Source organism: Amblyomma mixtum, chromosome 6 (assembly GCF_055824585.1).
Source record: "Amblyomma mixtum isolate Tamu chromosome 6, ASM5582458v1, whole genome shotgun sequence".
Taxonomy (NCBI): Eukaryota; Metazoa; Arthropoda; class Arachnida; order Ixodida; family Ixodidae; genus Amblyomma; species Amblyomma mixtum.
The window spans coordinates 69,342,310-69,365,863 of NC_143017.1; the positions used below are offsets into that span (position 1 = coordinate 69,342,310).

The window sequence follows — 23,554 nt, forward strand, 5'->3', positions numbered from 1 at the left end:
TTAGCATACGGTATCGGAATGAAATGTACAGTCGCGGACAGAATAATAGACCACACTTCAGTGTTCAAACTCTTCTGTCCCATTGCGTAACGAAAATAAATGTGCTAGCTTGATGTACAGGGCCAAAAGTAAATATTACTTGCATATGAATTAAACATCCATTACTTTTCGCTAGGCAACGAGTGAGAAGACTTCGACCGCCGAAGTGGACCATATTATTCTACCCGCGTCTACATTTTGCGTTTACTGTGAGATGCTTGCGACAGTTCACAGACAATGTAACGGGCAGGACTGCGAGCGTACCATCGACTGGTTTCTCTCGAGCAGTAATCTCTATTACAGGTTGCTACGCATAGGAGCTGTTATCACGGGCTGCGCGCTCGCGTCCCTTACTGCAGCTACGGATGGCGACACGCTTTAAGCTGCATACATCCAACGCGAATTTCCCTATGCAAAGTGCCTGCATACCTGGTCACGCATCGCGGTTTGGACGCAGAGAGAAAAATGATAAAGCCCTTGAAATGGTTGCGGCTTCCGGGTATTTATTACTGTTGCGACACACCGCATCCTCAATCGCAGGTGGTAGGTCGGAGGTAGTTGAGCGAAACGTCACAGCCGAAGCCGAGTGGGTGGCGAACAAAAGGCTGCTAAGCGTGGTAAGCTGGGGCAGCATCGTGTCATTTGTTTACAAATGCTTTTAGGGGAGAGGAGAAGCGGCGAGCAAACGGCAAACGTCGGCGCCTCCTGCCGCTTCCAGCGCAGCTGCGGCGTGGCTTCGCGTGGAGGAGAAACAGCTGATTGCCCAAGCGCACGTGACCTCATGAACGACGCTGTTGCTACGCGTTCCGCGAGTGGTCGAGCTGGGCGGCTCGCGATTGGTTGGCATGGTGCCAGTCACGTGGACATGCGACCTCTAGCGTGCGAGTTTGATCAGCTGTGTGGCTCAGTTGTGTTGCAGAAGACAGTGCAGGAAGCGGACTGTTTTGAGCTGACATGCCCGGTGCTTGCGAGTCGCATTGCGACGTGGATGCTGCATTCACGAGGGAAATCGCCTGACGGACATTTGGGACAGTGATGGTTGCTGGAAATTCCTGCGAACGTCTCGAGGTGAGCACGGTGCGAGCGCAAACCGCGGATCTAGCGCTGCACGCGTAAGCCTAAACCTCCCATCACCGTCTGCTACACGGAGTTTATTGTTCGCTCCAGCACTGTGATATGCGTGCCTGTCTTGGAGGAAGACGTACTGCAGGTAACCACTGAAAGCGTTTGCGCGTTTGCAGCCGTTCTTCGTGTTCGTCATCTACGTGAGACGATCCCATCGGTCACTGTTTTTGTTTGACCTCTGACGCGTTGACGACGCATATGATGTGATGCACCTATCACGCAAAAAAGACGTATACCTTCCAGCACGGCTGCTTTCGTAAGCTAAACCAACGAAAGTGGTTTTCTCCTGTTTTGTTCAAAAGAGACGCCATCTGTTAACGCTCAGCTAGGGAGCTGTTCGCTTTGTTGGTAGTTGCTCGCAGTTTCGTGAAAGCAAAAATATGCATGCATGTTGGAGACGCAACAATAGCGGTCAAGTAAACAAGAACCGCATTGTTTTCTGCGTTATATATATATAGCTTTTTCGTAATTTCGACGCTGTGCGCGCGGTCCTTTGTCCATCCCGTTTGTCTCCGCCTTGCCACAGCCGCATTGCGGCGCCTGGTCAAACCGTAAACCGATCGTAACCTTGCGAACGTTGTTAAAACGTGTCGCCGCAGGTTAGCGAAGGCTGAGGTCGTTTCTTGACGTGAGCCGATCTCGTTAGCGCTTTGCCTTTTTGGCTCGCTGGTCACGCGTGCTAGACGTTGTTCGTGCTGCTATTGCGGCTCGTCTTTGTGACGCAAGCAGCGTGAACTAAAAAAGGCTAGGTGGGTCGCTCTTCAGGCACCCCTCCCTCGATGAGGTCATGCTCTTGTCCGTGCATCCAGGCACTGCAGCGGTCGCCGGCATTTCGCCGGAGAGCACAGTTGGCCCGTGCTCACGACCCTGTTTGCTAGGCCGCAGCTGTTCTTTTTCGGCTCTCCCGACAACTGGTTTGGTTTCGCCTATTTGCATGCATAGCGTCGCGCGCTTCGCAGGGCTTGTTACGGGGCGCCTGTGTACGAAACCGTCTTTTTCGGGTGACGTAGCAGACCGTTTAATATCGCTCGTGCACGGCTTCCATTGTCTGATTTTTTTTTTTTTCCCCTGCATATGCATTGTTCTGGTAGGCAGCGTGTCATGAAAGCGTGTTGGCTGTGATGGGAGTCGGGGATTTCCCCTCTAAGCGCTGCTGTCGTCTCGATATATATGGCAGGGGAGATTACGAACTCTCATTTCGGGGACAGGCGTTGTTTTTTTTTTCCTTACCTTCTTTCTTCGTCGATCTCTTGTCCTTTTCCGTACTGTTGTGCACGATGCATCTTTGCGGGTGGTGGTTGTTCGTGAGGTTTCGTTCTGTCGCGCATTGTCGGTGGCTGCAGTGTTTTCCTTCTGTTGTTCTCCCTCTCTTTAGTTATTTGTTAGGTACCCCTACCCTGAAAACATTGCCTTGTTGTATGCACTGTAGTGACAGTCCATGACAGTAGTAGTTGCTGGTGTCGCAGTTGTGATTTCTTTGAAGTACGCGAACTTAGTGTAAAATACAGATCCGTATTGCATCAGCCAAGCAGAGTAGGGAGTGTGAGGCATCTTGCTACATGCTGACTTCTGTACTTCGCATCTGAAGAAGCTGAATACATCTATATTAACGACCTGACTACTTTCATTGATCGTACTAGAGTACCCTTCATTAAATACAGCTCCAGCAAGTGTTATAATTTTTTACAGTGGTAGTAAGATATTTCCTGCTATCTCACTATGAAGTAGTATATCTTTTACCGCATCACTTTGTTTTTATTTGTTCTGAAGTCTTGCTCTGTAATAATATTGTGGTATGCATTTTTTATTGTAACTTGTTTTCCATTTTTATTTTGCTTCATTCTTACCAATAAAACTATTTACAGGTGCAGCCTCACTTACTATTTTTTAACTACAATAAATTAGTAGCCATCAAACTATTGTGCGTGTGGTACAAGATGTTTGTTGGAATTTTTGGACACATATTGAAGTCAGTAATTGGACAGCATGATCTTTTGCTCTCGTCTGCAGTATCATTCTATTTAGTATTCAGTCCCAGCATTGCCTGAAGAATGCAAGCTGTTTGTATGTTAACTATCTAATAACCTGACTTATGACTTAGGAGCTTAAAATAAATTTCATTCATGCCTTTCTGGAGCATACAAAATAATTTATTTGTGGCAGGCCTCCACAACAATTTGGCCCCTGATTGTGCCCCCCCCCCCCCCCCCCCCCAAAAAAAAAAGAACATTGTTTGATTTCTTTCTTCATCGAGAGCGACCCCCACCCACCCCTGCATTTATACACTTTTAAGTTTGTCGTATGTGGTTGTGGACTTTTGACTCTGCTCAAAATTTCATCATGTCAGTGGGGATGTGCTATCTATTGGTGCACAAGGGTGGAGTGGCTGTACGTGTAAAATTACAACTACGAATAACATAAAAGGTTATAACGAATAACATACTAAAAGGTTGTTTCGATGAGCTGTGCCACAATTGTGCCTAAATTGATTAAAAATTTTGTTGATCTTTGGACATAACTCTCTAAAAGCTTTCTTGAGAACCTGCTCAATCCTTTTACTGTTGCTTAAATTCAGAGCAATTTAATGCTTAAGCATCAAAATATTGTTTTCTTCATTTGGGTGGTAAAAATACAATTTCGTGGTTTTATATCGGTGTGTGTAACATATGCTAGAGCTGAGGTTTTGAACAACCACTTCCAGCTTGCCAGGCTTCACCACAATTTGGCAGCAATGTGGTTGCTAAGGTCCATGATCAGTTTCAACGGGCTTAAAGCTTGTTCAATCTTGGTGCCAGTATCATTGAGTTGCAGGGTGTTTATGTAATAAGTCAAAACTATAAGTGGCATAAAAAACAGAGTGTGACACAGAGTGAAACACCATTTGCTGCAGCTACATGCTAACCCACTATAAGTGCTACACACCGTTGAACCTACAGTGAGTTGTGTTGAGCCCAAATTTCTACTAGTCATCAGTGAGGACATGATTGTTAAATCTCCACACGATGAAATCCCAATGAGATCGTCATGTGATTATTCCTCTTTGAGGTAAGGCAGAGAAGTGCAAGTTTTGAGCCTCTGGTTAATTATTAGTGGTTCTTTTTGTGTGTCTACAGGTATTAATGAGGACTAATTGATGTATTAGAGTGATTGATTGTCACTTTCTAATGACAAAAAGGGCTGCTTGCTTGAAAAATGAAGCATTTATAGGCTAGACAAGGCCATAAATTGAAATGCAGGTTTCATGGCAGTGGGCAGTTTTTAGAAGTAAACCCTAATGACTTCAAGTACTTTATTTTCAAACCTCTTAGGCTAGGTCACACCACCATCCACTTCCCACCAGCGATCACAGAATCCATGATTTTCGCAAGATCATCCCAGTTTTGAATCAAGTGGCAGGGGAAAATGTTATCTGCAATAAATGCATGTTTTGCTGCCAAGCAAATGTCTACAAGGCCACAAATGACTGAACAATCAAATTCTACTGAAAACTAAAATTGGACAGAGTTGGCCTCTGTCTGCCTTTCACAAGCTGTTGCATCACATGTAGTCCATTCTTTTTCACATGAATAAGAATGGACTTCTGCTATACTACGCAGAAGTAACCTTTGCAAATAGTGTGTGCCTGCAGGAATCTAATCTAAAGGAGTGTAGACAACAAATTTTGATTGAATGTTTACTTCTCTGTAATGACGCTTGAGGTATCAGCCTACAATCATGGCCCGTTAATGTGGATTCTTCGGTCCCCAAGCAAAACTCTCCGAGGGCGGTCCAGTGGTGTTAACCAATTGGGAAGAAAAAAGAAACTGAAGAAGCGCTTTGTGGTTAGGATCTGTTTCTGCACATAGCAGTGTCCAGTTAAGTGAAAGTTGAACAACCTTGAAAGCCCCACGTGTATAATCCTTGTCGCCATTATTATAAGAAAAATACAGTGCAGCTGGAAGCACGAAACGCTCCGTGAGATGCATGAGGGCATTTGACGGCAGAATACCATGTCTCCTACTGCGACTGTGCACCTCCTAAAAAACCGGTAGGACATATTTGTACCTGGCAGCTGCTAACGCTTCTTTCAACATCACAGAAGCTGCTGAGAGAACTTTCTTCACAGCCAGTCATGTAGTACGGAAAATGTAAGGTGCTTCATCCACATGCCTTACCCATGTAATGCATGAAACCCCAAATAAAAAAAAATGTTGTCACTAAGTCATTTGCATTCTGTTTTGCTAGTGTCTCTCAGCTGGTTGGTATAGTCAAGCTTTTGTTCTATAATCACTGTCCATATTAATGCAACAAGAATGCATGGACCCAGATGAGGTCTTTGCACTTTTAACCTCTCCATTCTCTGGGCCACAAGTTTTTATATTAACAAGGCAAAAGTACATTCGAAAAAAAAAAAACACTGTTCCTGAGCGAAACTGCGCTACTGTACATGGATCACCATGTTGTATTTGCCAGTGACCATTGAACACTTCACAATTAAATTTATTCTCGTGCTGTTTTGGTTTCAACAGCCAAGCAATGGCTGTGTCATATAGGTCACGTGAGGCACGAGGAAGGCTGGCTTAAGCATTGCAGTAAATTAAAACGACAAAGCAGCGATTGTATCAGTTTTTGTGTTGCCTCACATGGCCTCTACTGAACCTTGGCATCAGTCTTGCTCAGCTGTTGAAAATGAAACCAAAAGAACGTGAGAGAAAACGTTCAGTTATAAATTATACCGGTCACAGGTGATTACTATGTGGTGTTCCATGCATACTAACATTTTATGCATCATTACAAAGAAAAAAACACCCAAGCGAAAATTTGGTGTCTGTACTCCTGTAAAACTATACACGGTCCTGTTCATTTCACTATTGTTCACACACAAGAATCTGCTTAGCCAGCAATTTTACTCTGTCACATGAAGCCAGGGCTTTACCTGTGGTAGGATTTGTCAAAAGTTAATGCTCATGTTTATTTTAGTGCTTTCTTCACTAAGGTGAAATGTATACATTTTACTGATCTCCCGTAAATAAATCTTTCAGGAACTGGTTGGTTTTGTTTATGGGGTTTAATGTCCCGAAGCGACTCGGGAACTTTCAGGAACTGGTCAGTTCTGAAACATAGTGACTTCTGGTGGGAGTATTCATAGAGGTTTTGTTGGAGTTCTAAGGATGCTATTATAGGTATTGCAGACTGCATTCCTTCATCCTAAAGCAGTTGAGACGATCTATGCACCCACGCGCATGTTGAAATCCTGCAGTTTGGATTGGAGACCAAAGCTGTCCAGCAGTACTCCTCCTCCTGCTTTAAATGGGAAGCACTTATAGGGCTGTCCTTTGCACATCTGTGCTGACTGGTGTAGCCTCAGTAGAATACAATTCTGTCTGGGTGACAATGGAAGATCATCAAAAAAATAGCCCCTATGGTAGCTCCTGATCTAATAGTCCTTTGCACTTTTATGCATGCGCATAGTATTTCTCCCTTGCACAGGGATACCACCCGTAGAGTTTTCCTTGTAGATGCAGCTCCCAGAGGCCTTGCAAATGAATGTCTTCAGAACATGCCACAGAGGCGGTCATATTGTTCTGTACTTTTGCATAGGCACTTAAGAATTTACTCTTGCCCCAAGCAGGCTAATGATCATTAGCCCATGGCCTCTTGCTCTTCCTTGTACACACAGTTCTATGGTTGCCATTACTTAGATGTACTGCTCTTAACAGGTGAAATAGTTCCTTGTGTGATCTAGAGAGGGTACCAGGTAAGCAGTTCAGCTGGTGTTCCTTCGATCTTGGCCACATCCTCAATTTCTGAAAATGTCATTTATCATCTTTGCAGAAGTCTCGCCATCTTGGCCTTCATGGCTGAAATCTGAGCGTGGCAATGGCATGGCGCTAGCATTATTTCGTAAAATGCGGCTAGCATTTCAAGTTGGCAAAACTTCAAAATGTTTACGACATTCGAAGAATTCTTTGATATAGTGAGGCACCTAATTGGTCAAGACTGGATTCTCACTGAAGCTGCTTGTTAGTATGCCAGTTGTCAAGTTGTCATATGTCTGATGAACAGTGGAGGGCTGTGCTGGCATTCCCATAGTTCAAGAATGTGGGAAACTGCTGAGATAGGCTCTAGAAATTTGCAGCATGTAGCTTGCATTCATTTAAACTGACTGTCTTTAGCCATCACGCAAACTTTATTATGCCTCCATAGTTGTCACTGTCTCGCCGATGCTGTTCACTGCCTGTTTACGGGAGGAATTGTGAGGCCCTGAATTGGGAACAGTTGGGAATTAGAGTTGATGGACAATATCTTGATCTGCAATTTGTTAATGACATTGCCTTGATAAGTCACTCAGGGATGAATTGCAAAGCATGATCAATGACTTACACGCACAGCAGATCAATTGGCTGCAAAATTAATGTGCAGAAACCTAGAGTAATGTTCAACAGTCTCATGAGAGAAGCGAAGTTTACAGTTGGTAGCAACGCGCTGGATGTGGTAAGTAATGTTCAGTAGTCTCATAGGACAGCAGTTTACGATTAGTAGCGAGGCACTGGAATTGGTAAGGGAGTACGTCTACTTAAGCCTCGCGGTGATCGCAGATCCGGACCACAAGAGTGAAATAACTAGGAGAATAAGAATGGGGTGGAGCGCACTTGGCAGGTATTCTCGGATCGTGAATGGCAGGTTACCAATATCCTTTGAGAAAAGTATATAACAGCTGTGTGTTACCGGTACTCACCTGTGGAGCAGAAAAATGTAGGCTTACAAAAAAGGTTCAGCCTAAATTGTGGACGATGCGGAAAGCTATGGAAAGGAAGGTGAGAGGTGTAATGTATTTAATAGATGGGAAAAAAGCAGAGTAAGTCGGGGAACAAACGTAGGTACATGACATCCTGGTTGAAATCAGAGTAGAAATGGGATTTGGTATGCCATGTAATTTGAAAGAGGGATAACTGATTTTCGTTAAGGGTAACGGAATGGATTCCAATAGAAGGAAAGCATACCAGAGGATGGCAGAAAGTTAGATGGGTGAATGAGATTAAGAAGTTAACTGGGATAAGATGGCTGCATACTGAGGCAATATTTGGTGGCTTGCATTGAGTTAACAAATTGGTCTTGCAATACTGCTATGTGACATGTTGGTAGTGGCTGCGGTTGGGAAGCGTACCACAGGAATAAACTTCTCAGAACCGTGCTTGCTTCTTTCTTTTCCTTGCAGCTTTCTTGGCACATTTAGCAGCTACTTTAGGGACCCCATTGAGACCGCAGAAAATGACCTGTGCAGGTGCTCCAAAAAGTAAAACTGATCATGAGCCGTTAAAAAAGTTGTGCTGCTTCACCCCGGCAGCTCTTAAGGTGAACATTGAAATTATTGCACTGCTCAGTCCGACGTGCCTTGTTCATCCTGGCTGTATGTGTGCGTATATGCATGTCTGCACCGTGATGCTAATTTTTTCACCCCTCATGCTTCATTTTACATTTCGGACACCTGTGCTTCATTACGTGCATAGCAAGCACTCTCACTAGAAGCCACAGCTTCTTCAAATTGAAAGGTGCTGTGACAACGCAGGCCTGATGTTGAATGCACTAATAAAGAATCGACAAAGTAAACGTTGCCACGCAGGATATCTCGAATTATGTACGCCAACAAAGATATAGCTTGAGAGAAAGTGTTTGCACTGCGGAGAAGAGTCAGTGCATTGGTACTGATGAAAGGCATCATGCAGATCTTGTTGTGACCCAGTGACCTGCTTTGTTTTCAAAAGGAGTAATTTTTTTGTCCGGTTTTATAATGCGTTTGGTGCCACTTGTTATTGAATACAGTCGTTTGCGACGTCGAAAATTGGATATCAGGGTCGGTGTAATAATGATTCCGTCCTGAATCGGTTCTATGTTTGAATTTCCCGCCCTTCGCCATTGGCTGCAGCGACGCCAATGAGCAAGGGCGGGAAATTCAAAAATGGATTGGGTTAGGGGTCGTCGTACCACACGAGATCGCTGTGCTCACTTCTGGAATGTGTTCTTCGCGAGCATTGTGCACGGAAAAGAAAGATGAAAAGGTAGGTGATGCGAAGAAAGGGAATGGGCGCAACCTGCATGCGACGCTCCGACTTCAAAAGCATGGACAGCTTTAATTAAAGGAAGTGGCCTTGAGCGCGATCCCAACGAAAGTCGCGGCGAATATGGGGGTGGGGGGGGGGGGGGGGGGGACTTAGGTCATGAAAATTTCGGAATTCTGGAAATCACATCCGCAATTCCGGACGAAATGCAAAACTTGCGTAGCCACTGTGGAGGATTGGCCAAGACCCGCTCGTGAAGCTTTCGCGCTTGAGCTTCGTCTTCGCTCTGCCGCTGCACGAGCCGCAATCAAGGAAAAAGGGGCGTAGTATGTTATTGCTGTAAACATTGTCATTGTAGTGACAGCTTAAGACCGAGCAGCACGTGTCGGATCGACACCCATACACCGCGTGGTCGTCGTCGTCATGAGGCATCAATGTGGCCACGAAAACCGGCTCCAGCATGCACCGCGAGCTTCGCCGCGAACATTGGCTGGGCGTCGTCGTCTTCGCTGCGATATCCAAGGACCTTCGTGGTCGGCAGGCATACCCGTGAGTGCATGGTTCCTGATTAGCCGATGACCGCAGCTGCGATCGGTGTTTAGGCGTACTCGGCCGAAATGCAGGCTTTTGCAAGAGTCTATGAAGAAACCGCGAACAAAAGAGAAAAAAAAATGGAGGCTGTACAGTGAGGACTTGCGTGTCATCCATATGTTTGCATATGCGTAACATATGGTTCGAGGGCGCTTACGTAGCGCAGGTGTGTGTTGTCTTGCGAGGGCAGCATGAATTAACGTTTCAGAGCGTCCATCCCTCGCTTGTTTAGTTGACCCACGTGTATTGCAGTTAAAACGAGTTTAAGGCTCGCGTTCTTAGTAACGGGCTTCCGTGTACGAGACACAGAAAGGTTGGGTGAACACTGTCGCAGCATTTGTGTAGCGCGGTAGCGTTCGATGGTCTGATTCCCGTGTGCACGCCCCACAAGCTGCGGCAACGCCTCAGAAGGCTCGGCCGTGGTTTCGTCCAGCGCTTTGCGACGAGGAAAGTGAATTGTCCCCGATAAAGAGTTGTGTGCGGGCGGCCAACACTAATCGGAGGCTGTGCGTGGTTGCTTGCCACGAAACCAACAATGCCCATCCGGATCCTTCTCTTTCTTTTGTCCAGGCTGGGAAGAGTTTTCCTCTCTCTCCATCTCACGACGGCGCACCGTTCCTTAGCGGCCGCCCCAGTTTTTTTGGGAGAGGCGATGCCGGTCTTGAAGCCGGTGGCCGTTGCACTGCCGTATGCACCGCGTGGAAACAACCTTCCTGATCAATACCTGACCCAGTTCTCTGGGCACTGCCGTTGCATAAGGAAAGGACTGCTCGCTTCGTCTTGGGCTGCCACCGCAGAGGGCCTGCGTTGTAGTATGTATCGCAAGATCTCTTCCATCGCTCCCTTGATGAGCATCGGCGATTCATTGCCTGCTCCGCGCTTTCTTTCTTCCCGTCTTGTCGGTGGACGCTTGTAAAGGAACCTTCGGCGTCTTCGCACATGCTTATTTTGCGCGTCTTCGGACCCGCCTTTATCGATGTCCGTGCTAGCCTTCTTGCAACCTAACGAACCAATGCGAGATGCATCTTGAAGACGGAAGTAAATGGGTGTTTCGCGTTTCATGTACACATCGCAGGAAGAGGAGAGAACCCCTTTGGCTGAGACGCAAGAGCAATTGCAGATTTTGTGTGGAACGTCGTACGAAGTAGATGGCCTTTCCTTTCCTCTGCGGCGTCCCCGGTGTTCGGGTCCTGGCCTGTCTGCTCGCCCGTCGCGACATAAGCTTATTGCTCTCTGTAAGTGATCCCGGCCCTCTTTCCTTCTCTTACCGTTCTTCATCCTCGCAGTTGTTTTCGCGCTGCCGCCCCGGTGTTCGGCGAATCCCGCTTGTTTACGACGTCCCTTTATCCCAGCCAGACTGGAGACAAAGGAAGGCGCATGAGGTGTCACGGCCTCTCTCTCCCGCCGTCGCGTTAGTTCGTGTGTGCGCGCGCGTACTGTATGGCGGTCCCTTCCTCCTCCGCTGCCCGGCATCGACCGGACCAGGCCGAGTTCCGTGAGGGCATGATTGATTCGGCGCTGCGGCAGCGGCGTCTCCTGCTTCGCCCCCGAAGCCGTTGTTCTTCGGGGGCTTCTTTCCTCCCGCCGCTCAGCAAACGCAGGGCGGCGACCGCCTTTTGCGCGCTGCGGCACCGACCGAGGTGGAGGGGGAAAGGGGAAATCCAAATGAGACAGCCTCCCACACCGCCTCCTTTCCCCGTCTTGATACCTGCCCGCCGGGAATCGACCATGACGGCCGAGTGACGTCATACTGCGGGAAATGGGTGCAATTACATCGAGGCGCTCGCAGCTCATCGTCGCGGTGGTCGCAGAAGCAGTACCTGGACTCGTCCGGACGACGTGCTTTGGAAAAACGGGGTCACGCCGCCCGGGGTCACCAGTGCGGATATCTGGCTGGTTCGGCGCTTACGCTTTAGTACCAACCATAAGCCGGATCGCAGTTTCGTATTGCTAAACTGATGCTGAACGCCTGCAGAGATGTTTGGGATATGTCTCAGATCATTGATTTAGGTGAGAATTATCAGTGTACGTATTTATCCGCTTAGGGTACGATCGTTCTTACTTGGCTCTGGATTGACACACTGGGCGAAACGAATCGCCTGTCGCAGCCCAGCGGCGACGTTGACGTTAGGCTGAGAACACCAGGCTTAGGTTGGCAGAATGAGTCGGCGGCACCGAAACGACTTTCGCTCATCTGGCATTGCTTACCGATACTGCGGCGTTTTCAGTGCGTGAACCTAGATCCAAGCAGTGTATTATAGTTCCAGTTGTTTCGTAACGCATGTAGGGTACGTGGGTCGAGGCTATTGGTGCGTCGTTGCTCTCGGGCCATATTACGTAACGGCGAGGCGACAAAAGCCGAGAAGCGCCATCGGGCGGAAAAAACTGAGCGATGAAGGAAATGGGAGGACGAGGCTCTCTTCCCTTTGTATAAACCTATGCGGGCAGCGGCTGGGCCATTGCGGAAGCGCGTGGGTGTGGTGAGGTGAGGCGTTCCCTCTGTTTTGTTTTCTTTTGTCATCGTATCTCGGCGCAGTGGTGTTATCTGCTCGTCCGATGTGCTTATCGCACTGCGGACAAGTCCCTACGAGCTTTGCTTCCGGGGGTGTCGCGCCAAGTCTGAGTGCCCTGTGTGTACGTACATACCAGCACAGTAAACTGCGCGTGCTTACCGAGGGTGAGCCCGGATGTCCCGGACTCTCTTCAGTTTCTTTCCATAGCACAGGGAAGGAGGCCCGTACCGTCCAGTCCAACTGAGCTGTCGTGAACAGATAAGGCGCGGGCCGGATGATACAACACAAACACACGCATTTCTGGACGACGTATGGTTCACTGGAGTGCATTTACAAGCTTACTCTTCTGGAGGTTAGTATAGTTCACCACCGTCGGCTTTTATCTTCCTCCTTTGTTTGTGTTCGGCACCCTGTTGCGTTCTGGTTACATTTCCTGCCGACGGTATTACGAGTGGGCAGAAAGGTACACGAATCAGCTGGAACTTTCTGTTCCGAACTGTAAACACTGCAGTCTGAGTCGTACTGTGTCTAGTTTCTTTTATCTTATCTCCTTTGCACCACTCCACGCATCTCAGAGTGCCTGTGTATAGTGGAGATAGAACGCCGTCAGGCCGACGGAAGTTTAACAGTGGAGCCAAGTGACCAAACTGTCGGTATGAGTAACGGTCTTTCTACTCCCCCGGTAACCACTGACGGTTACGATCATCCCCTGAAGTTAGCTTTCAGTATCATCATTTTTTTTTATGTCTTTGGTATTCGACACACTCCATACAGTGGCGAACATAAATAAATGTGAAGGAACGCCCGCCCCCGGCATAGTTATCAGAAGCTTAATCGAATCCGAAATAATGAAAAGGTCGATACACCTCCGGCATTTCACGCATCCACTGGCACTTCCCGCATCTACGAGCTCCGCTGTCTGTGGTGAGAAGAGCGGGAGCACCGCCACTGCATTGCTCTGGGCACCGCGTGTAACGGCGCGTGATGCCTTCGCTTAGCGAGCGAGCGACGTGCCTCGAGCTATCCTGATTGCCGCCCCCGCTCCCACGGCGTTCTCTCCCTTCCGTTCCGTCTTCCGTGGGCAGGCGTCCGCACCGGCTGTCCCGTCGCTTTGACAGCAGCCGCGCCTGCCTTGTTGCGAACCCCCCCGCCGTCCTCCCATCCCCTCGGGGGTATTCCGCGCGGACGGACTCCGGTCTCGGCGCGGGTTTTTCCACGCGAGCGCGGGGATCGATAGGGCCCACACGTTGCCTGGCTGGCACCTCCGCTCTTCAGAAAGGATTCCTCCCAACTAGGTCTCGCATTCAGCGACGCGGGGCTCTGGCCGCGTAGAAAGGCTTCCCGTGCCTTGTCGGCGGCGATGCACTGTTGAGCGGGTCGATACCCCGAGTGCATTGAGTCTTCCTTTCGGCTTCTGTTTGCTGCTTTTTTAGCGCAAGGCTTAGGCGACGTGCCGTGCTCTTCGCGCTTATTTTGGGGCGTCTGCCCTGCCTTAACTAGATTAGGAGACTCGCTTTGCGTTGCCGGGGATTCGCGGCGCGCTAGCGCGAGTGATTGTTGAGGCTAAAGCTTTTAAAGCACCGACAGCGTTATAACCTATTCTCGTGCACTTACGCGCTGGTCTTTTCAGCGTAATTGGTGTGTGCTGATCTGCGCAAAATAAATTGACATTCACTCGGAAGAACTGCAGTTGGCACTATCAGCCAGGCACTATCAGCCAGCAAGTTCTTCGGCGCCCGAGGGCGATCACAACATATTGAAATGTATATGACATCATGGTTACGTGCCTTGTCAGGTGTGCGTAAACAACAATGTTGAACTTTGGCCCGTTGAGCAATGCTGCAGTTTTCTCGGCGCGGGGTTCTTACAGAGAGAAGTCTGCGCGTCACGTTATTAGAAGTTAATCCCGCTGTTTGGGTGTATTCGCCCGCTTCGAAACTTTTACGAGGGAGCCGAAAGCAAAATTCCACGACCGGGAAAAGCACAAACAACGCGCAACTGCGTCTATTAATGCGACAGCATAGAAGCCTCATGGGAGTAAAAAGCCGGCGACGACTCTCCAGCACTTTCCAGAAAATTCCTGATTGGCTGGTGGGCAGTAACGTCACGATAGCGGAGCAATCCCATTGGCTGGCGGGACGAGACGTCACCAGGCCGGAGAATGCTCATTGGCTGGAGAGAAGCGACATCACCGGACCATTTCGTCTGTGTGAAGCCATCTGCCACCCTGGGCAGGTGATGTACGGATAGAGCTCTGTAAGAGCAACATGAGTCTCACAATCCCCGCAGTCACTTCTGGCAAAGGCATCAACAGCTTCGAATACTGTAGCATTGCCAACACATAATGGAATTAGGTGTGTCTGCGTTTTATTATTGCGTTAGCATTATGACAGTCTGTGCAAGCGTGAATGGCGACCGCCATCACGCGTTGACGTGTGGCGACCTCGGATGTAACGAAATTCGTGTACTAGCTCGGGTATAAAGAACCTTAGTTTTCCACCTGCGAATATAACGAACCTAAGTATGCCACCTCGGATATAACGAACTGCCGTGTGTTGGCCTCGGGTGTAAGGAATTTACATCCGGGGATTCACCGAGGATCTCCTCAGAGTTTTCATTATAATTCATATCCAGCTCTGCCGTGGCACCTTCTCAGGTGAAAATACTATTTCGTCGGGGCTCAGGAGCGTGCGCGTGCTTCTTTGCGTAGCTACGATCTTCCTCCTTCAAGCCCAAGAAACAAGACAGGTTCACAAGCGTTACTGGCTTTTTTAGTTGTCGCTTTCTCACGCGATCTCGTCTGAGCGCAGTGCAGCTTTGGTTTCGATTGAGCAACACCGCCTGAATGTCGAGCGTGGCGTGCCTAATTGCACAGCCAGTCCCGTCGCCGTACACGTGATATCCCGGACGCAGTTGCAATTTTCAGTTTCCCACGTTACTCGTTTGTTCACTGGTGCTGGTGAACCGGGGGGTATGCATCTCTGTATACGTAGCGCTGCTGGGGGTTTATTTCTTTCTTCCCCTCCCCGTGGGAGCTCCGCTTTGTTAAGGACGCGAGAAGTGAGCTGACGCCCCCTGGTGGCTGACGCAGTCACAAGTGGTGGCGCACTTTGTTTGCAGGCGCCGTACCGTGTCGAAGAAAACACGCTCGATTCATTCACCCTATTGCGTCGCCGTCGCTACAGGCAGCCTTGGTGTACACGATCGCCCAGCATCACATTGCTACTGCTGCAGTGGCGTGAAGGATTGCACCTAGGCGGCTGCACGTAGCCGTGCAGTGGAACTGTTCCGAGGACGACGGGGCACACTGGGGAGTCATTCGTTATAAGTGTTGCCTGTGCGGGCGGATTTGCGGTGCGACGCATCTCGCGAGGGGCTTGTATGACGGATGGCGCGGGACATGGCCAATTCGATCATTTTTTTATTTTATTTTATTTTATTTACAAAATACTGTGGACACTGAGTCCAAACAGGGTGAGCAAACAAGTCAATCAAACCAGAAAAAACACAAGACTTCAAAAAAAAAACACAGTATAGCAATAATTGGTTCAAACTCATGGGACAGTGGTTTAATTAGCCGATTTTAATCTGTTATTGTGCGTGGAGAGAACGAAAACTTGTGTCTGTTCTAGCGAACATAGGGGTTAGACAAGTGGGATGGTGTTGACGAGTTTGTCCTCATGGTGTGCCGGCGTTAAGAATGACGAGGGATCCAAACCAAGTTTGTGATGTAATAAGAGGGAAATAACTTCTAACCTAAGCTTTCTTCTCCGATGTTCCAAGTAGTTCAATTTTATTGATCTCCATTAAAGTGGTTGGGGAATCAGTCCTTGCATATTTATTAAAAATAAACCTGACAGCTCTTCTCTGTATTCTTTACAGATTTTTTTACGTTAGATTTAGTGTACGGGTCCCACACTATGCATGCATATTCGAGTTTAGGTCTAATTATTGAAGAATAACGAAAGAGGTTTATGTTAGAAGGGGCATATTTTAGAATAGAAGCTAGTTACTATTTTTTTATTGAAATCTTAATTCCAATAAAGCGACGCCCCCGCTGGGTTGGATTAACGGCTTCGTATACTCACCTTGTGTTAACTAGGCACTGCTTGATTCCAGCAGTTGGCGCATTGCTAACGATCGGCCTGGTGTGGAATAATTTACTCTCCGTACATGCAGCGTTGTACGCCTTTGAAAAAAGACTCGGCGTTCAGTCGCTCTAAAGGCGATATGGCACGGCTTTTGACGTTTCACCGATCGCTGACTTCGCTTCTTATATTAATGCGCTGCTGTATGTATGCCTAGCTGCAAGGCGCAGTGTTTCTGAGCCTTCTGGAATGCATCGCTGGCAAACCTGTTAATGCCTGCGAACCTGTGTACAGGGTAACGGCTGTTTTAAGTGACGCAGTGGAAGCTAACTTTTTTTTCTTCGCAAAAATCGCTGGTAACAGTTCGAAGCTTCTCGCTTAGTTTCTTTTTTATTTTTCACTTTTTTTTCCACTGGTGAGTATCACGTAATTTCATCGATGTTTCTGGCTTTTTCATTTTTTTTTATTAATGTATAAGGTGAATTACCAGCCCAATGAACGCCGCGTGACACATTTTCCAGTTAAACAAGTTTTTGCGAAATCGCCCACCGAGACCCCATTTCCAATGCAAATGCTTCAGTTAAACTAGTTTCGGCCTGCAACTTTCATTGAAGCGAACATTTGGGTTAGGAATATGTCGAGGAAAACCTTTTTTTTTAGGAGAAACACTAATGTTTCGGTCGAATTCAAAAGCGTTGGCCACCGCAGCGATGGCCTTGGTCTGAGCGTCTGCCTCGCATGGTGCAGGGTTCGATCCCCAGTGCCAACGAGTAAATGGGTGCAAGCTTTCCCCTGGTCTGGTGATCTGCTTCTTTAAGGTGAAATGCTTGGGAAATGGGTCTTTGACCCCAGCTTGTGTAGCAGCAAATACCTTGTGCCTTGGCGCTCTTGCGCCATAAAAATCCATCATCATCATAAAAAGCGCCGGCCGTCCAGCAGAAATTCTTACCAGAAAGAGGGCACGCGCATTAAGCCCTACGTCATTGGCTGGAGGGCCCCGTTTTGAGGACTGTTCGGCGCTGCGTTCTTAACTTGCATCACGTGCTAGATTTATACTTTCAGTTCATGCAAACATGGGCTTCGTGCTCATTTATACACTTGAGCGAACATTTCAGGACTCCTGAAGTGCGTCCGAGTGGTATCTCGCTCTAACTGGGAAGCTGTTTTGTAGCGAAAGCTACATTGGCCGTGAACTTGCGATTTCGATGTGGCGGTTGTCCTAGGAGGCACAGAGACCGACCTCGAGCCGTCGCCTAGCAACCGCCGCAGCTGGCGGACGCCGCCCGCTCTCCGCGCCATCTGGCATGACGTCACACCGCGCGCCTCGCCGCCGTTGGTATGACGTCACACCGCTTGCCTCGTCGTTGAGCTCGCTTTCGCTACGTATATCCTGGCATAGCCGAGCTAAGCCACTGCCAATTTTTCAATGTGAGCCCTGAATTCCTGACGTTCACAAAATACCCTGCCTTGCGAGGCATTTCTCTGTGGGCTTCAATCTGAGTCGACGAAGAATTGCCCGGAGACCGCAGTGCTCGCTTCTCTGCTCGTGGGAGGGTTGATCGTTTTATTCGCCGCGGATCGAAACGACAGCACAACCCCCGCAGTGTACACTCCGAGCTGATTGGGGGAGGCCAGCGGTGCACGAGGTCCGTAGGAGCACAGTGGATCTGCGCAGGCACTTGTTTACGGCCCGTCGCTCACGCCGCGACGTCGTGGAAGATTTGTGCGAGGGCGCGTCGCTCGCGGGGACTTCGGTTTCGCTCTGGCGTCCTCGACGTCTCCTCCCCGTCTCCTGCTACTCTTCCACTCTCTCTCTCACTCTCAGTGCCTTGGGAAGAGGGAACGGCTGACGTCCGGATTTACGTCGTCGGCCACAGCGCCGCAGCTGACGGCGCTCGATCGGCGCGAGGAGCTGTCTAGCTAGGCCTTCTCAGTAGGCATATATTTATTTATATGCGACACGTCCTCGAGAGTAAGTGAGACGGAACGCGGTGGCTGCGGGCGTCGTACGCGGGGCGTTCGTTTGCCCGTTCCTTCACGACTGAGAGGCAGGTGTTTGTGAGCGGATTCGACAGGAAGCGGAGGAGTCCCTGGGCGCTGAGGCGGCATATAAAACCCGGAAGGAAGCTGGCAAGGAAAGTGAGCGTGGAAAAACACCGAACAAGTGTGTGTCGTTACTAAGGCGTCTCGTCTTTCCGCCGTTCAACAGTTGCGTTCTCACAGGTGTAATAGAGTAGCTTACTGTGTCTGTCGGCATTCCAGTGATCTATAGGCGCGGACGGGGTAGCGGGACTAAGTTCGTTACGCAAAGCGGCGGAAAGCTACAGAAACGAATCGTGTTTTCTTCCCGTTTTGAGCTTGTTCGTGATGGAATCGCGTTTCGTAATGGAATCGTACCGACTTCTCCGACTCTTCACTTTAGCGGCATAATTTTTACGCCGATGTGGCCTACTTCTTAACGAGGAAGGAACCTGATATTGCTGCTGATGTGTTGTCGGAAGCAAGTCTCCTGGACATGCAATTTGCGGCCGAAACGAATAGCTTCGTTATCGGCCGATGGCTTGGTCGGTTGTAAAGGTGGAAGTCAGGGTGGGTGCGTTCGTATGCTGGTTGGTTGGTTGGTTTATGGGGATTAACGTCCCAAAGCGACTAAGGCTATGAGAGACGCCGTAGTGGAGGGCTCCGGAAATTTCGACCACCTGGGCTTCTTTAACGTGCACTGACATCGCACAGTACACGGGCCTCGAATTTCTCCTCCAAAGAAATACATTCGAGCTACGTATATCTATATACGCATTTATTGGCATTCACGCATCTTGGAGATGTTTGTCTCCGATAGTACAATTAATTGCATGTTGGAAAAATAAGAGACCCCCCTCCCCCCCCCCGCTCCATTCCCCATTCATCTACTACAGCCTGGTGTTTCTCTTTATCAGGGTCAAAAGGGTCGATCAAGAGGGAGAATCGGTCGATGCCATTGGCTGGAAAGGCCGGTTTGAGGGGCCTCTTTGTTCTTGAGTTGTATCCGACTGTGGTATTCACATTTCCGCTCTCTTCCTAAAGAAGAAAAGTTTCTTCGCAGAACGAATCGTCGTCTGCCGTTCTTGCGCGAAAAGTCGAACCATTTCCCCAGAAGATGGCATTTTTCATCGGGATTTCTTTCGCACCGCGGGCTGCTTCGTTTGAATCATTTTTCACATCAGCGTCCAGAATAGAAATTGATGCGAACGTTGGGGCATATTAAAACCACAGCTGTTCCTCTGGCGTGGGATGCGCGTCCATCGTTGTTTCACGTTTCGTTTTTTTGCGATTTCGCATTGTACGCCGTGTGTCTTGAGATCCGCGTGTGTATGAAAAATGGCCCCCTTGTCGGCGCACATTTCCGGCTCCCTCGCGGCGGAAGATCCGAGCTATGCACTGTGCTAGCCACGCTATCGGGATTCTTTCTGCGTCTGGCGGCCCCTTGTGCTGTAGTTTTGTCTTTCTTTATTTATTCTTTCTTTTTTTTTCACTGTCTTGTGCAGAGGAAAGGGAGACGGGGGGCATGCTCCGGCCATCGCAGGAAACAGCGATGCCGCCGAGAACCTTCTCGGGTCGCCAGCTGCCGCGTCTCGGACGTGAAAGTTCGCATCTGTCTTGCGTCGTCTGTTTTGTCGTCTAAAGATACAAAGCGAACCAACGCTGTTGGGACCGTCGCAAGTAATGTCCACAGAGGGCCAGCTATTCTGCGAGTTTTTTTGTCGAACGGCGCTCCTGTGCGTTTTTTCGTCTAGTGTTCTACTTAGGTATCCAAATGTAAAACTGGTTCACGATGCAGCTTAATGCCAAAAAGTGATGATTCGTTGTTCGACGTTTTTAGCACACCGGAGACGTATTAGCGGAGACATATAACCGGTTTACCGGACTGCGCACTGGCATGGCCGAGGCCTGGAAGGGCCACTGCTCGTGCCCTGCCGACGCCCGGTAAACCGGTTACACGTCTCCGATAATACGTCTCCGATAATACGTCTTTCCTAAATACGTCTTTCCTAAATACGTCTCCCCTAAATACGTCTCCCCTAAATTCGTCTCCGCTAATACGTCTCCGGTATACTAGAAATGTATGGTAATCACGGTAACTGCGACGGTACGGAAAATGTTGGTAGGGAAGCCTAGCAACAGTAGCAACGGCAACGCGTTACAGTATTTTCAGTGCGGCTGTCCGGCTGTGTTAAAAATCTTAGAGGTTTGGCGTAGTGGAGACATACTAGCATGGAGGTATGCCGGCTTACTGGAATCCTCCTGCCCATGCGCAGCTGGCGTCCGGTAAACCGGTACCGGTATAAGCCGACGCTAATACGCAAAAATCTTCTTCCTTTTATTATTACTATCTAAACAAACCACTACTACTAATACTACGCTAATACGTCTCCGGTATGCTGAATCTATTTTCGTATCGCTGTTCCGCGTTAGGTTTGTCCCGATAGTAGCGTACCCGTTGGTGCCGTTTCCCCAAGGGATGGTTTCTAACGTGATTTCCTGTACAGTTGGCTTAGATACTGAGACAACGTTGCCTAGGTCGGTTTTCATCGCCGTTCAAAAGTTAACTTCGACGTTCTTGGCGCTATGCCACGCACGCCGCAGCGCGGAAACGGGCTGCTGCCCGGGTTTCTATCTTTTTTTTTATTTCTTTCCTTCGCCGTCTTTTTCAGATGTATCCTTCGCGCTCTGATTTCACTCGCGCTTTTCTCGGGAATTCGACTCCGTTCCGTTTTCGCTTCCTTCGTCCCCCACCCCTTACTACTGGCGGCATAAAAATCGCCGCCCGTTTCCTGCATATGCACGTCAATCCGGCCCCGTCCCGAGAAAACGGTCGTTTTCCACGCGAAACGACTTTCGGTATCCTCGCGTGTTCTGTGCGTTATACACGAATGGGGGGCACGTACATCGAGCAGTGATGTATACGCGGCTTCCATTTAGGGTTCCTTATTTGCTTCTTATTTTTTGCTTGCCTGATCGTCGTCTTGCGAGCTTGTTTTGAACTCGCCGGGCCTAAAGGGAAAGTCTGCGCGGACCGGTCGGCCATTCTCCCCCTAATTGTCCCTTGCGGAGCAACTGGCTGAGCCTCGCATGGAGACTGGCTGTGGGGAGGGGGGTAATAAAAAATAAAAAAAATGGAGAGACAGATAAATAAGAGCTTCGTGCCTGCGGCACGGATCACGGACAGCCGTGATGTTCCCGTTCGCCGGGGCGCCTCTCTACGCAGTACATGCAAGCATGCATGCACAGGCGCGTAATCGTCGTTACACCGCGCCGCCTGTTCTTGTGCCGCCGTCGCGAACGTCCTCGGCCCCCCGCGCTGGTGTGCGTGCGGCTCATGGCCGTGGCTCGGTTTTGTGGGCCGCCTGTTGTGCGACGCTCTTTCTGAGCGGCACACAAAAGACGGGTGCGGGCGTGGGCTGTTTTGTTGCACGCTGGTACTGGTGGTGGTGCTCGGAGGGGACGACGACGACCTTCATTACGACCGACGACATGTTTGTTCTGCGGCGCGGAAAGAATGCGTCCGACTTTCGAAAGTTTCTTTTTTTTTTTTCTAACTGGGAAACACGCTGGCGCGGTATCGTCTCGCGTGCAAGGCTTGTTGTGTGCGCGTAAAGACCTCTTTATTCTTCTTCGCTACGGGTTGAGGTTGCGGGTGGCAGAACTGTTCGTTTAACGGACAAGCCTTTCACCTATTCATTACGTCTCACTTCTTTTTTTTTTCTTTTTTTTTCGAGATATAGCTTTCTTTCTCCGCTACAGTATACGGAACGTCTAGAAATTACACTTCCGTGCTGCCGGAGGGATTTTGATTTGGCTTGACTTTGACGAGCTGCATGCCTTCGTGCGGTGGTATTGTTATGTAAAATTAAAAGAGAAGGGATGGATCTGACATTTCAATTCCTGGTGCCGTGCAGGTTGCAAGGCATGGTGTGTACGGGCAGTCAGAATCGTTTATTCTGCTTGGCTAATCGCGTACGCCACGTAAAATGTCAAGACATCCAGGAGATGTGTATATTATCTATGCACCATCTAAAGAAAACCTTGCGAGAAATATTTAGCAGTGTGAATAAGAAATGCTTACACGGTTCGTGAGTCTGTCGTTGACACCGTGACTACAGCGTTCAGATGCAGTGGTACAGTTACAGTCGACCTGTGTGTAACGAAGCAGATCAACATCTAAGCCAGAACATCCTATGTAAGGGGTACAGCGATGTTAAAAGATACAAAAATATTTGAGGGCAAGCAGGGTGGGACATCCGGGACAGTTTAGAGGACACATTTCGACGTTTCGAGCAAAGCGATCCCGTTACTTCGTTTCGGGCGCGTGCACACTTCCAGACCGCGCGACCGCAGGTGGCGCCTGGCTCTCCTGAGCGAGGAAAATAACTGTTCAATTTTATGTGACGACGTACTACGACAGCAGCTCCGCTTGCCTTCGGGTAAAGGCCGTCGTATACTACTGTGGAAAACAAAACAAAAAAACCGCTGCTATGTCATCCCTGGCCTCGCTCTGTTCCGCTTGCGCGCATTTCGGCGTCTCGCACCGCTGCGCGCGCGCCGTTCTTTCTCGCTGAGCTGACCGTTAATTCTTCGGAGAGATCGCCCTCCTTTGCGCATATTACACCCCGACAATTTGCCAATCCACCTCAAGGCCTCTGCTGCCGCTGGACGCCGCGGTGTGCATTGGAGGTGCCTCGACAAGGTTGCCAGCCGTCGTTCTTCGGCGGCACCGCCCGGGCTTCGCGAACCTGGGGCGGCCGAAGGAGGACGTGTAATGACCCGTTGGAGTTCTGCTGCAGCGGGAAAAGCCGTTCCTCAAGGGCTGCTGCCGCCCGGGCAGAGGGCGAAGCGGGGGAGAGGCGTGTCAGTGGCTGCCGGCAGCGAAATCTGGGGCCGAGGTTAAACCCATTGCGCCGCGTTACGTGGTTTCCCCAAGGACGGTGACAGCCGCCCTCCGGTCGGTCTCGGCCCTGTGGTCTTAGTGGAGCAGCCGGAGGAAGAGGTCGAGGGAGCGGAGGGCACGTGTGAAACCGCACTGGCGCTGCCTGCTTGCTTGCTATGCGTCGCGTATATATCTCACTCTGCACGTGCGATGAGGGCGCCGATAGCGCGCGAACGGCTTTAGGGCATGCGAGGA

The 23,554-nt window shown here is 49.4% G+C and overlaps 1 protein-coding gene across 4 annotated transcripts in view; it reads left to right on the forward strand.

The window, feature by feature from the left end:
• The first annotated feature begins 881 nt into the window (after positions 1–881).
• Positions 882–23,554, forward strand: part of atos (atos homolog atossa) — a 145,775-nt gene continuing 123,102 nt past the window's right edge. The window contains exon 1 of one of the 4 annotated variants that reach the window (XM_089548068.1): positions 882–1,107. The gene's annotated coding sequence lies outside the window, so the exon portion shown is untranslated. The other 3 variants (XM_089548067.1, XM_089548065.1, XM_089548066.1) reach the window with 3 other exon arrangements.